This window comes from Choristoneura fumiferana, chromosome 7 (assembly GCF_025370935.1).
Source record: "Choristoneura fumiferana chromosome 7, NRCan_CFum_1, whole genome shotgun sequence".
Classification (NCBI taxonomy): Eukaryota; Metazoa; Arthropoda; class Insecta; order Lepidoptera; family Tortricidae; genus Choristoneura; species Choristoneura fumiferana.
The window spans coordinates 17,935,436-17,948,911 of NC_133478.1; the positions used below are offsets into that span (position 1 = coordinate 17,935,436).

The 13,476-nt window shown below is 40.0% G+C and overlaps 1 long non-coding RNA gene across 1 annotated transcript in view; it reads left to right on the plus strand.

Moving 5' to 3' along the window:
* LOC141429797 (uncharacterized) overlaps positions 1-2,529 on the plus strand; it is a 2,828-nt gene extending 299 nt beyond the window's left edge. The window contains exon 2 of the long non-coding RNA XR_012451575.1: positions 2,372-2,529. This is a non-coding gene — a long non-coding RNA (uncharacterized lncRNA). The remainder of the gene's footprint in view (positions 1-2,371) is intronic.
* Positions 2,530-13,476: the final 10,947 nt, after the last annotated feature.

Sequence of the window (13,476 nt, forward strand, 5' to 3'; positions counted from 1 at the left end):
TCGTTGTGGTGCGAGCTTGTTAAGCCTTCTACTATTTGCCATTCCTCCACCAAGTCAAGCATGTCCGTTGTGCAGGCCGTCTGAACAGGGGAACCCGACGGAGGTGAGGGGTGGGAGTAGGGCATGGATACCGGTATTCGGTATTACCGAAAAACCGGGATACCGGTAATTTTTTCCCCTTTTTTAATACCGGTATTAAATATCTACAAAACCGGTTTTTCGGTATTTTGACTTTTTGTTTAAAAAAGTAATAGTCGACTTTAATTTCAAACGAGCAAGCACTTTTAATAACTTTTGTCTTCGGACTTATGGCTTTTGAAGTTACTTACCTATTAATCTACTTTCAAATTTAAAATTTACCGCCCACAAGTTTGCTTTGTTTATTTGTAGTATAAGCTTTCTCGAAGTTGGACCTTCCTAACTGGACCGTTTGTCCCAGGTATACATAGCCGTCAACAATTTCGAGCGCAGGGCCCCCGACTATTGCGGGAGTTGGGACAACATGGACATTAGTTAGACATGACTTTCGTCTTGCCCATGTTCATTTTCAGGCCAACTCGGTCGGAAACTGCTGAGGTCTGCGAGCATAGCACTGAGGTCCTCCATGGTCTCAGCCATGGGCCATGACTACAATATCGTCGGCGAATCGAAGGCGAGTGACGTACCCGCCATTAATGTTAATGCCTCGTCCTTTCCAGCCCAGAACCTTAAAAGCATCCTCCAATGCAGCGGTGAACAGTTTCGGAGAAATCACATCTCCTTGTCTGACTCCCCGCTGCAGAGGAATAGGCTTCGTGCTCTGGTCATTTGGTCGGACGGCCATAGTGGCGTTTTTGTACAGACACTTCAACACTTCGATATACCGGTAGTCAAGTTGGCACCGCTGGAGAGCCTGCAGCACAGCCCAAGTCTCGATCGAATCGAAGGCTTTCTCGTGGTTCACAAATGCAAGGCAAAGGGGGAGGTTATACCCTTCGGTCTTCTGTATAACCTGCCGCAACGTACATGTGGTCTACGATACTATAGCCTTTTCGGAAGCCGGCTTGTTAGGGAGGCTAGAAAACATGAAACCTGCTTGCGAGACGATTTGTGATGACCCTGGAAAACAGCTTGTCTTCTGTTCCATGCTTTCGGCGTTCTCCCTTAGTGGAGGAACTAAACGGTGTCTGACGGTCCTTAAGGACTGGTTTACCAGCCGCCTTCAGGAGTTCGGCTGTAATTTCATCGTCACTCGGGGCTTTGTCATTCTTAAGCTGTTCGAGGGCTATACTAATCTCGTACAGGCTGACGTCCGGGATGTCTTCGTGATAGAGTCGGGTTAATCTAGCGCTCGGGTCTTTAGCTAGATTTTCCTCTCGACTTCCCCCAACAGCTCAGGTTTGGATGAAATGATTCTGCCGTCGTCGGTCTTCAACTTCATTAACCGGCTTTGACTGCCAGACAGATCCCTGGTAAACACCTTAGAGCCTCTGTTACGCTTAATAGCCTCTTCAATGCTTTTGGTATTAAATCGGCGTACATCGCGCTTCAGAGACTTTGAGATCTGCCTGCCTATTGAACTGCCGATAGCGACAAGCGTCACCTCACCAGAGGACTGTAGCAGCATCTCACGCCTCACCTCCATGAGCCTAAGGCCAGAGCGCGAGAGCCTATTGTTTATAGTATGGCGGATTTTGAAGAAGTTAGACCCGACCGTATGGACAGCTTCCACAAACCCGTCGTTGTAATCGTTCACGTCGCTACACAGGCATTCGAAACGGTTTTGAAGTTTGAGCTGAAAGCTCTCGGGGTTTTGGAGCTGAGCAGGTTCCGGGCGGAGCGTAGATTTCATCAGTGGATACCTTTCAAGCTTGAACTGGATATTTAATGAGCCTCGTACAAGCATAAGCTATTATGCGAAAATTTGGTAGGGAACTATTAATCGGCGAAACAATTTTCACCGAAAAATTAGAGAATCCCATATTAGTATTAGTTAACAATTAACAACTTCAGGTTTTTATTTTAATATTTGCTCATTAAAAGGGAAGTTTATTAAATCTTGCTTTTCATTTATATTGGTTATAATTCAACAAAAACAACAGACTTATACAGAAAGAAAGAAAAATAAGGGGAAAATACGGAAATTACCGAAAAAATACCGAAATACCGGGATACCGGTTTTCAAAATTTGAATACCGAAATAATACCGGTATTGCCATCAAACCCAATACCGCATAGCCCTAGGTGGGAGGGATGGGGCGTCACTGGTGCAGTCCGTGCGGGATGGCTCAGGGGAAAGCCCGGGAAACACCTCAACAGGAACGATGGAGCCTTATACCGGGGGAAGTGAGTCGGATGAGAGCTGGGCTCCACCCCGTGTTGAGGAGAAAAGGTACTGTACTAACCTCTTGTGTCCGTTGATTCGATGCTGGCAGCATAGTTCTAATTTTAAAATAATAATAGGAGACGGACGCAAGGGTGTTAAACAGAAGACTTGTATGCTAGCTGCCAACGTAGGAACGTGATCTTAAAATATACAAAAAATAATAACGAAGTGTTTTTCTTAATAAAATAGGGAAATATTAAGCTAGTGGACCGTCCGTCCACTACAATTTGGTGGAGGTGCGGCTCTTTACAAAGAAGAGTGAGATCCGTCCTCTTGCGCAAAGCGAGAAAATATAATAAGAAGCCTTGAGTAAGTAAGGATCGACGAGAAAAGAAAAGGTAAAGTTTGCATTTATTATTATATATAGTGGGTCTCATCATGGCGAACAATGCTACGTTCGATGGTGCAAGCGACGTGTCAGATTTTATTATGCAATTTGAAGCTATAGCGGCAATACGCGGCTGGTCGGCAGATCAAAAGAAATTTGCCATCGCGGCATATCTAACAGGATCCGCAGCATCCTGGTATAAAGCGAAATTCTCCACTTTCACTAATTATGAAGATTTAGTGAGCAAGATAAAAAATGAATTTGAGGGGGCAGTGGATTATACTCAATTATTTTATCTACGAAAACAAAACCAGTCCGAGAATTTGATACAATATTTTTATAATTTAGATTTATTGGCAGAGAAAGCCGATATAACCGATGAAGCGAAATTTACGAAACATTATTTGTGCTCGGTACAAGATAAGTATAAAATGTTGTTGGCAACGAGAATTTTTGATTCGAAGGAGGATTTGAAAAAAAGTCTTAAGACAAATGTCAGAAGTGTCCGGAGAAAATGGACATGAAGATATAAATCTGCCGATATATAGACCAAGTGAGGCCGTGGTTATTCCTGAGGCGGGGGACGTTCCGCAAAATGTTATGCAAACCCCGAGAAGCACGTATCAGTCGCCATACTTTACCAATACGCCACAGCAGCATGGGACTCCGAGAACCCCATTTACGACGCGTGCAACTCCAGTAGCTACGCCAAATCGACGGTATGATCTAAGACCCAGACAATTCAATCAACAACCGATACAGCGTGGACCAATGCCTTCATCGTCGTATAGAGCGCACCCAAATGCCTTTCCACGTCGTTAGGAACTTCGGGGGAGCGACCGTGGAATTCGGAAAGCCTCGAAGAGAATATTCATGTAGATAATAGTAATGTACGGTTAGGTGTAGTGAAGAATAAGATTAGGTTAGATAGCAAGATGTCGAATGATTTTGTAAATATGGCCCCTTTTATTTCAGTTAATATCAAGGACAATAATTATGATGCGCTCGTGGACACTGGTGCTTCTGTGTCGGTGATTTCAGAAAATTTGGTAAACAAGTTGAGGTTGAATGTGGTGAGTATGTCTAGTATGCCGTTACGTGCCGTCGGAGGAAACCAAATACCGGTCAAAGGCTCATGCACGTTAACAGGATTAATTGACAAGGTGTGTTATAATCTGAATTTATATGTAATAAATGACTCTAGTGAATTATTGATCTTGGGACAGAATTTTCTTAAGGAAAATAATGCGGTAATAGATTTCAGTGAGAATTGTCTCATTTTGAAAAAGAAGTTCAAGGTACCATTTATTAAAAAATCAAATGGATTATTTGAATATAACCAGGGCTCATTAGTGCCAATGACAGATGTCAATATGCTGAAGCAAACTGATTATATTTATTTTGTAAATAGTGTAAATAGAAATGAAAATTATTTATTGAATTACGCGCAGAAGGAGGATATCGTATATAATATTTCTAATGATTTGCAGAACAAGGAGCAAGAGCAGTTGAAGAAATTGTTGGTTCATTATCGTGATACTTTTTCGTTCGCGGCTAGCGAACTGGGGTGTTATGAAGACACATTAGTGGAAATAACGACAATGGATGAGGATCCGGTACATAAAGCCCCATATAGAGTGTCACCAAAACGGAGAGAAATTATTGATCAGCAGGTAAAAGAGATGTTGGAAAATGGAGTCATTTCGGAATCAATGAGCCCATACGCGTCACCTGTGGTCTTGGTGGATAAGCCTGATGGTTCCACAAGGTTTTGTGTGGATTATCGTATGTTAAATAAAAAAATTAAATGTGATTCATATCCGATACCGATAATTGAGGATTTATTGAGTTGTTTACAGGGAGCCCGATACTTTGCCGACTTAGATATGAATTCTGGATATTGGCAAATAAACCTCGGACTTAATCAAATCCAATTTACAGAATCACTGCAAGCGAAAATCGCAAGGAAAGCTGCATTGACCGAGATGATTAAAAGAAGGATACAAAGGGCACAGGAAAGATCGAAACGGCAGTATGACAGGCATGCGAGGATGGAGTTTTATATGCCAGGTGATAAAGTTTTGTTATATTGTCCACATAGAAGCACTGGTATGAGTTATAAATTGTGTAGGAAGTTTAAAGGGCCATATGTTATTCTAAAATTCTAAGGCGTATCAATAGTGTAAATTACTTAATTAAAAAGTTAGGAGTGGGAAGTAATGGAATTAAGTATGTTGTTCATTCAAATAGACTTAAAAAGTTCTATTCACGGGAAGTGTTATGATATGTAAAGTGTTAGGAATAGCTAGGGTACTTAATAATTTAATGAGCATTTTTTTTTTGTACTTAGATAATTAAATATTCCTCTGTATATATTATGGAACTGTATATAATTTGTGTTTTTTTTATGTTACATGCTCATCGGAGACGCTTTGGTTAGGAAACCAAGGGCGAAAGTTCTTGTTGGAGCAAGATAGAAGTTGCAGACTGTTAGAATAATAAATAGCAATGCAAATACTCTTTGCTTGTTTCTAGTTTTGTGTCAGAGGTCGGCATCTCTATGTTCGACTGAAGTTTCCGTTTCCGGTCGCTTAGCTTTTGTTACAATCTTTATGTCATACAGAATTTACGTTGTGCAAGAATAAAATCTTTTCTTTATTGTTTCAAAACCAGTTTTCTTATTTAATTAACTTCAGGTTATGGGCCCAGAGACGCCAGCCTGTTATTTAAGTTAAAAGATGTGGTGAGCAAATAACATCGACCATTTTGAATATCGGCGGAAAGTGGGTTAGGTTTGCCGGCGAGCGGCCATTACAAATTTTCGTCGAGAAGGTATACTTGCGGTTGGCAAGGCAGGAAAGGAAGATGGAACTTAATACGAACAACGTAATGAAACTGGAAGGAAACAGGAACTGGAATATCTGGAAATTTCAAACTACAGTACTACTGAGAGGTCAGGGATGGTTGGACATCGTAGAGGGACGAACTTTAATACCCGAAGATAAAGTGGCAAGACCCATTTGGGAGGCTAACGACGCTAAGGCTCAGACATTAATGGTGACAAGAATGTCAGAAGATGTCATGGTGCATCTGATATCATGCAGAACGTCAGCTGAAATGTGGAAAAAGCTTTTAAGCGTCTATGAACAGAAGTCTGAGACGAGTATTCATATTGCACAGCAAAGATTCTTTCAATATAAATATGAAGAAGGGGTTGAAATGTCAGTATTTTTATCAAGAGTTCACGAAATGCAAAACCAGTTAAAGCAGCTGGGAGAAGAAATCTCCGATAAATTCACAATCACGAAAGTACTAATGTCACTTCCGGAAGAATACAAGCACTTTGTGTCAGCTTGGGAGTCTGCTCCGGACGAGAAACAAACTTATGACAATCTCGTGGCAAGACTTTTAGTGGAGGAAGAGAGATTGAAAGAGAAAGGCGGACCATCGCAGTCGTCCTCAGCATTTGTTGCGAAGAAAATAGTAGACAAACGGAACATTAAGTGTTTTAAGTGTAATAAATTCGGACATTATGCGAACGAGTGTAGAAGCAATACTTCGAACTATCGTGACAGCAGGTCAAATAATAATAACAATCGTCCGAGTACATCAAGTTCAGATAATAGGTGCTATTATTGCAGTAAAATTGGACATAATAAGTCGCAGTGTCGTTTCAAGAAAAATAAAGAAGATAATAAAAATAATGCATTTGTGGTATCTAATTCGTGTGAGGAACATTGTCATACGAAGTGGCTCGTAGACTCGGGGGCCAGCGAACATATGTGTTGTGACAGATCGTTATTTTCATCGTTTACAAGTGCCTCGCAAAAATCCGTAGTAGTTGGAAATGGCGCCGTGATTAGTGTTTTGGGACGTGGACAGATGTCAGTGCAAGTCAGCAATGGGAGTGAATGGATTGACACGACGATTGACAACGTCTTGTTCGTTCCCGATTTAAAAACAAACTTATTGTCTGTGAATCGCGCGGCTGACCGCGGATATGTCATTGTGACAGATGACAATTCGTGCAAATTTTTGAAAAATGGCGTTGTTTGTGCGATCGCAAATAGAGTTGAAAACTCTTATTATATGGTTTTTCGATATAAATGTGAAGCTGCGAGTGTTGCAAAAGTAGTAAAGAACGATTTGTATGAGTGGCATGAAAAATTAGCGCACCAAAACTTCGATTACGTCAGGAAAGTGTTGGAGAAAAATAACATTGAAACAAAACAAACCGCGTCTCAATGTGAAAGTTGTTTAAAGGGAAAAATACACAGATTACCGTTTAAGAAGAGTGAAACTGTAAGCACCAAGACGTGCGAAATAATACATGGGGACACGTGTGGGCCCATGGAGGAAGAATCGATCGGCGGGTCGAGATATTTTGTCGTACTGAAGGATGATTATTCGAACTTCAGAACCGTGTATTTTGTGAAAGCTAAACACGAAATAAAGAGCTGTTTGGAGGATTTCTTTAACAAGTCAGAAAATGTTACCGGAAACAGTGTGAAAACTTTTAGAACTGATAATGGATCAGAGTTTATAAACAAAGAAATGATGGAACTATGCTCGAGAAGGGGATAGTACATCAAACCACCGTTATATATTCACCAGAACAGAACGGAAAATCGGAACGCGAAAACAGAACGCTTGTCGAAGCAGCTAGGACAATGCTACATGCTAAGAATTTACCCAAGAAATTGTGGGCTGAAGCAGTCAACACTGCTGCATTTGTCTTGAACAGAACAGGGAAAGGCAAAGAGGGAAAATCGCCATATGAAATATGGACTAATAAAACTTTTGACATACATCAGCTAAAGGCTTTTGGTTCACCAGTGTATGTTCACATTCCGAAGGAGAAGAGAAGAAAGTGGGACCAGAAGGGTGAAAAAGGAATGATGGTTGGATATGGTGAAAATGTCAAAGGGTACAGAATATACTACCCAGAGAAGAATTGTGTTGATACAAAAAGAGATATAGTTTTCTTAACTCAAGAGGGAAATGAAGAGAGTGAGACAGTAAGTGAAGCAACTGTCACCTTGGACTTGAATAGCCAACCAGTACATGATATGTCTGAAACAGTGACAGAGGCTGAAGGTGAAGGGTCAAATATCCTGAATGACACTCGTGGAAGTCTCAATTTAGACTCGTGTTCAGGCGAAAGTGAGTATCAGACTGAATATGAACCCTCCGAGGGTGAATCATCAGAGGCAAATGAGCCACCAGTCCTTAATGAAAGAAGAAGCCGGCGGGTAAGAAAACAAACTTCATTTTACCAGTGTCACAATGTTGAAAGTGAGCAGAGCGAGCCTACCACATATAAGGAGGCTATGAAAAGAAGTGATGCAAGTAAGTGGTGTGAGGCGATTAATAGAGAACTGCAGACCTTAAAAGACAATAACACGTGGGACTTCTGTAGTGCACCGGTAAGTGAGGAAGTTATTAGTAGCAAGTGGGTATTTAAATTAAAAGGCAATGGTAACAATATTAAATATAAAGCCAGGCTAGTTGCAAGAGGGTTTGAGCAGAATAGTGATTTTGATTTGGGTGAAATTTATGCTCCTGTGGCAAAATTATCAACTTTTAGAGTCTTTGTAGCTATAGCAACTAAATTGAATTTACCCATTTATCAAATGGACGTTACTGGGCATTTTTGTATGGAGATATTGATAGAGATGTGTATATTAGATTGCCAGAAGGGGCTTATTCTGGGAGAACAACATTGTTAAGTTAAAAAATCTTTATATGGATTAAAGAGTTCACCAAAGTGTTGGAACACTAAATTCAATTCTGTTATGACTAGAGAGGGCTTTATAAGGTCAAACTGTGATTCATGTTTATTTAAAAGGTGTAATGATAAAGATAAAATGTATGTTTTACTCTATGTTGACGATATTTTGATTTTTGGTACAAATGAGAAAGAAGTTTCAAAATTTAAAGGAATATTGAGTAACGACTTTGAAATGAAGGATATGGGACTAATTTCAAACTTTCTAGGCATTCGTGTAAAGCAAAATTTAGAAACTAGAGTTACTGAACTAGATCAACAAGTTTACTTGGAAAATGTTCTCAAACGGTTTGATATGGAGAATTGCAAGGACATGTTAACTCCTATGGATCCTAACTTTAATGCAAAAATATTTACAAATAGTACTGCGCCTATAGATAAAAATATTGAGAAGTTATGCAGGCAGATGATAGGGTCTTTAATGTATGCTGCATCAGGTACTAGACCTGATTTATGTTTTCCAGTATCCATGTTAAGTAGATACCAAACATGTGCGAATCATGAGTTGCTATCTGCATTAAAAAGGGTGTTACGGTATGTAAAGCACAGTTTGAATTATAAATTAGTTTATAAATGTGATGATATTGTTTTGCAAGGGTATTGTGATGCAGACTGGGGAGGTGATCTCAAAGACAGGAAGTCCACCTCAGGCTATATGTTTATGTTGTCAAACTGTTTCATGCTTCATGGAATTACGAAGTTTAGAAGAAAGAATAAAAAATAGACAAAGTTGTATAATTTATTTAATCTAGATGCTGCTTAGTACCGGAATGGCGATCCATTTTAATTATTTGTAGTTTAATATATTATTTTTCTTAAGTTTAGCTTGGAACGAGGATGCTGAATTTTTATTTTTAGTTAAAGGAATCTCACGTTCTGAATAATAACTAATATATTAATTTTTATCAGTGGAGAATGGACTTTGATGGTATTGAGAATATAATTAAAGCACTTTCGCCGTTGGCTAAGAGATAATATATTTATGTTATGAGAATGTTTAATGTAAAAGAGTGATTAATAATGAATGTATAATTGTTTAATGAATTTATAATTGCATGTTGTATTTAAAAATATTTTCTGACTAGATACTGATGATAACATGTCTCTGATGTGGCATGACATCGTGAGTTGAAGAGCTTGGCTGGCGCAAATGCAGACTGCACTCCGTGTTGTCTGGTGCATGAATGGGTCTGGCGCTAATGCGGACTGCGCACCGTGTTGGAGGGGTGATATGACACTTCACCACCACCATCAGCCATTTCAAGGTCCTATGATGGGGACGATGCTTCAACTCATCAGTGATAGTATAATTAGTAATGAATTTTTTAAGAAAACTTAGGCTCTAAAGTCAGTGAAGCACTGTGGTGCGATACACATCATAAGCGATGCTGTGTCTATACTGCGGTGTGGAGCTAGCTTTTCATCTGATGTGAAGTTTGCATTGCATGGTGGTGCGACACACATCATAAACGATGCTGTGTCTATACTGTTGTGTAAGGCTAGCTTTACATGCGGTTGGCTTTGGCAATATGTGTTGTAAACACAATAATGTTGGAAAGTGTCATATACACTATTAATTTTTTTTTTGCCTTAGCCAAACATAAATTAGCACTTAGTTTAACTACCTACTGCCATGAATGATCCTTTCGGCAGGTTTTGTTCATTCGAGCTGCGGGCTTGTGAGTTGGCCATTTAAGGGCATGTTCCCAATGATTATTAAGGCTGGTCTTATTTAACCTGCAGGTCAGCTCTAGCAGAGCTATGGTAGACCTTTGTTAACTGTTCCTGCCTAGGTAGGTTAGTCCTAACCTCAATAGGAGGGAGGGATATTGTACTAACCTCTTGTGTCCGTTGATTCGATGCTGGCAGCATAGTTCTAATTTTAAAATAATAATAGGAGACGGACGCAAGGGTGTTAAACAGAAGACTTGTATGCTAGCTGCCAACGTAGGAACGTGATCTTAAAATATACAAAAAATAATAACGAAGTGTTTTTCTTAATAAAAATAGGGAAATATTAAGCTAGTGGACCGTCCGTCCACTACAGTACCTTAAGTGGATGGGGGCTCTTCATCTGGGGGGACCGGTGGGGGGGGGCTTGGCTGGGGGAAGGGGGGCAGCCGCCGGCTTGTGCCCTCGGTGGGCGGTGCTGTGGCCGGGGCGGGCAGGGGGAGCCGACCTGGAAGACCTGGAAGACTTCAGAGCGGCGTCCACTGCACATTCTGCGGGTATCATACGGAGGGGGGCCATATCTCTCGCCACCTCAAGGTCCACAAGGGGTTGGACCCGCACGAACGGGATAGAATCATGTCCTCATACGGACATTTCAGGTCGGAGCGGCCGTTGCCGTACTGCCCGATAGAAAAAGTTCCCCCAAAAGCCATCGTAGACCGGGTGGTGGGAGTGAGGCCGGAGTGGCTCTAGGGGGGTCTGGGGAGGAGCTAGGAGGCGCATCCCGACGCCGTCCTGACGGAGCGCTGGGCGGGGGAGTAGAGACGAACTGAGGCATTGCAAAGTGGCGATAGGTTTAAGTTACTTTTTGTAATTATTGTTAATGTGTAGTAAGGATTGATATACAATATGTACTAATAGCAAAAGAGCATATAAATAAACAGCAAGCTAATATATATATATATATAGTTAGTAAGTGTTAGTAAGCAGTAGTACTGATTATCCATGAGATACGTATTAATATCTGTAATATGATTGTAACTTGTGTTAAGAAAATAAATAAATAAAAACATTGATCTCTGTTAAACATATTCCCTACTGTTAAACCGTTAAATAACCAATGTTTACTACATAGTTTCACTGAGTCCGTCAACAGATGGCGCTAGTTGTACTGATTTTATAGATTTATTTCGACAATTTATAATTTCTAAAAATACCATTACGTTCTAAAAAATGTTGTACATAAGTGTTGTAAACTCCAGCTTCTAAAGTCATTGCAAAAATTGTAAATATTAGTTCCTTAAATTTCCCCTAGATGGCGCTGTTGCAGTGGCGAACTAGCAAACGAGATGTTGACGGAGATAACATATTAGCATCTTTTTTTTGTTTGTTTAATAATAAGAAATTTATCTCAAGCATCTGTATTGATAGTTATAGTTATATAGCGAATATAGTATACAGTTTTGTAGTAAGTTGGTGTGTTGTCATTTTCGGGACCCCCCTTTTACATGGTCCTTCGAACCGGATGATTCGGGTTCGCATTTATTGGACGACAGAGGGCGCAACCAGCACTGCTGTGGATCGCAGCTGAGAGTGCGGTTGGAGAGCATCATCGGCGTGACGCAGCGGCCTGACGTCATCGAGGTGGACAACAGCGGTGTCAACATAGTGTGACGTCACAAGCGACGAATGGTGAAGTGTGAGTGCCAGTGGACAAATTGTGAGTACTTTAATTTATTTCTATTGTGAGGGACTTAGCACAGTTTTCATTAAAAAGACTTAGAAAAGTTTCATCAATAAATTCTTGGACTTGTAAAAATTTCATCAAATCTTGGACTTAGAAAATTTCGTCAAATTAGTAGTCAGGACTTAGAATAGTTTCAACAAAAGTGAACCAACGGGGAATCCACGCCCGTTTCAAGTCCGAAGTAAACAGTATTCAAACACTTAGAAAAATTACGATGGATGTACATATCAAAGTTCAGAAAGATTTGCAACTTAGAATAGAACGTGCATTTGAAAATTTTAAGAAGTCTCCCAAAGAGCGACGTAGTTCAGTTGAATATCTTCAAACTAGATTGGAGTCGTTGGAAGGATTATGGAATCAGTTTTCACAGAAACATACTCAACTTATACAAGACAGTAATCTGGAGCAATTGCATAAAAGTACTTATGGTGAGAACAATATGTATGATGCTACTGAAGAGTTGTATATTGAGTACAAAACACTTATAAAATCCACGCTGAACAAAGTTAGCCTCACAACAATGAGTATGAGTAATAAACACGAAACCATTGACTCCAGGAGTGTATCAACTAAATCTGATGAACTTATAAGGTTACCCAAGATATCAATTCCTACATTTTCTGGCAAATACTCAGAATGGGTTAGTTTTCGTGATCTGTTTATTTCGCTGATCCACCAAAATAAAACTTTAGATGACGTCCAGAAACTGCATTATTTAAAGAGCCACTTAACGGGAGAAGCTGAGCAGTTATTGAGACACGTTGCAATCACTCAGGAAAATTATGTTACAAGTTGGGAGCAATTAGAGAATCGATACAATAACAAAAAGTACTTATCGAACAATATCCTGAAAAGACTTTTGAGTCAACGCAACTTGACAAGCGAATCTGCAAGTGCTCTTAAGGAGTTATTAGATACCACAAACGAGTGTCTACAGGCTTTGAAGAACTTAGGCATAGACGTAAAAAGTTGGGATATTATCATTGTGCATATTATTTGTTTAAAATTAGATACTGAGTCGAGAAAGCAATGGGAACTCAAGTCAAGTGAGTTAGGTAATGAGTTACCTACTTATGATCAGTTTAAAACTTTCCTGGAAACCCGATTCCGTGCGTTAGAATTTATTGATCCTAGAGCTTCTCGACCCAGTACCAATGTAAATAGAGGTTCCACTACCCCTGTACATTCAAAGGTTCATCACGTGACAACCCCATCTTGTGCTTATTGTTCAGAAACCCATAAAATAAGTAATTGTAAAGAATTTTCAAAAATTGATACTGACGCTCGTCGTGGTTTTGTCCAGTCACACAACCTATGCTTTAACTGTCTCGGGTTCAATCACACAGTTTATTCTTGTCGTCAATCATCTAGATGCCGAATCTGTAATCGGAAACATCATTCCTTATTACATCCCAAAAATGCTTCACTAGCAATTGAGCCTCAAGAAAACAATCACTCAGTTGTAAACAATGTAGCTAAACCTAAAACTACATCTCACTCATCATCATCTCATGATGAGCCTATTACTAACGTCAAAACCCATTTTTCGACAACTCGTGGCCAGGTTTTGTTAGCAA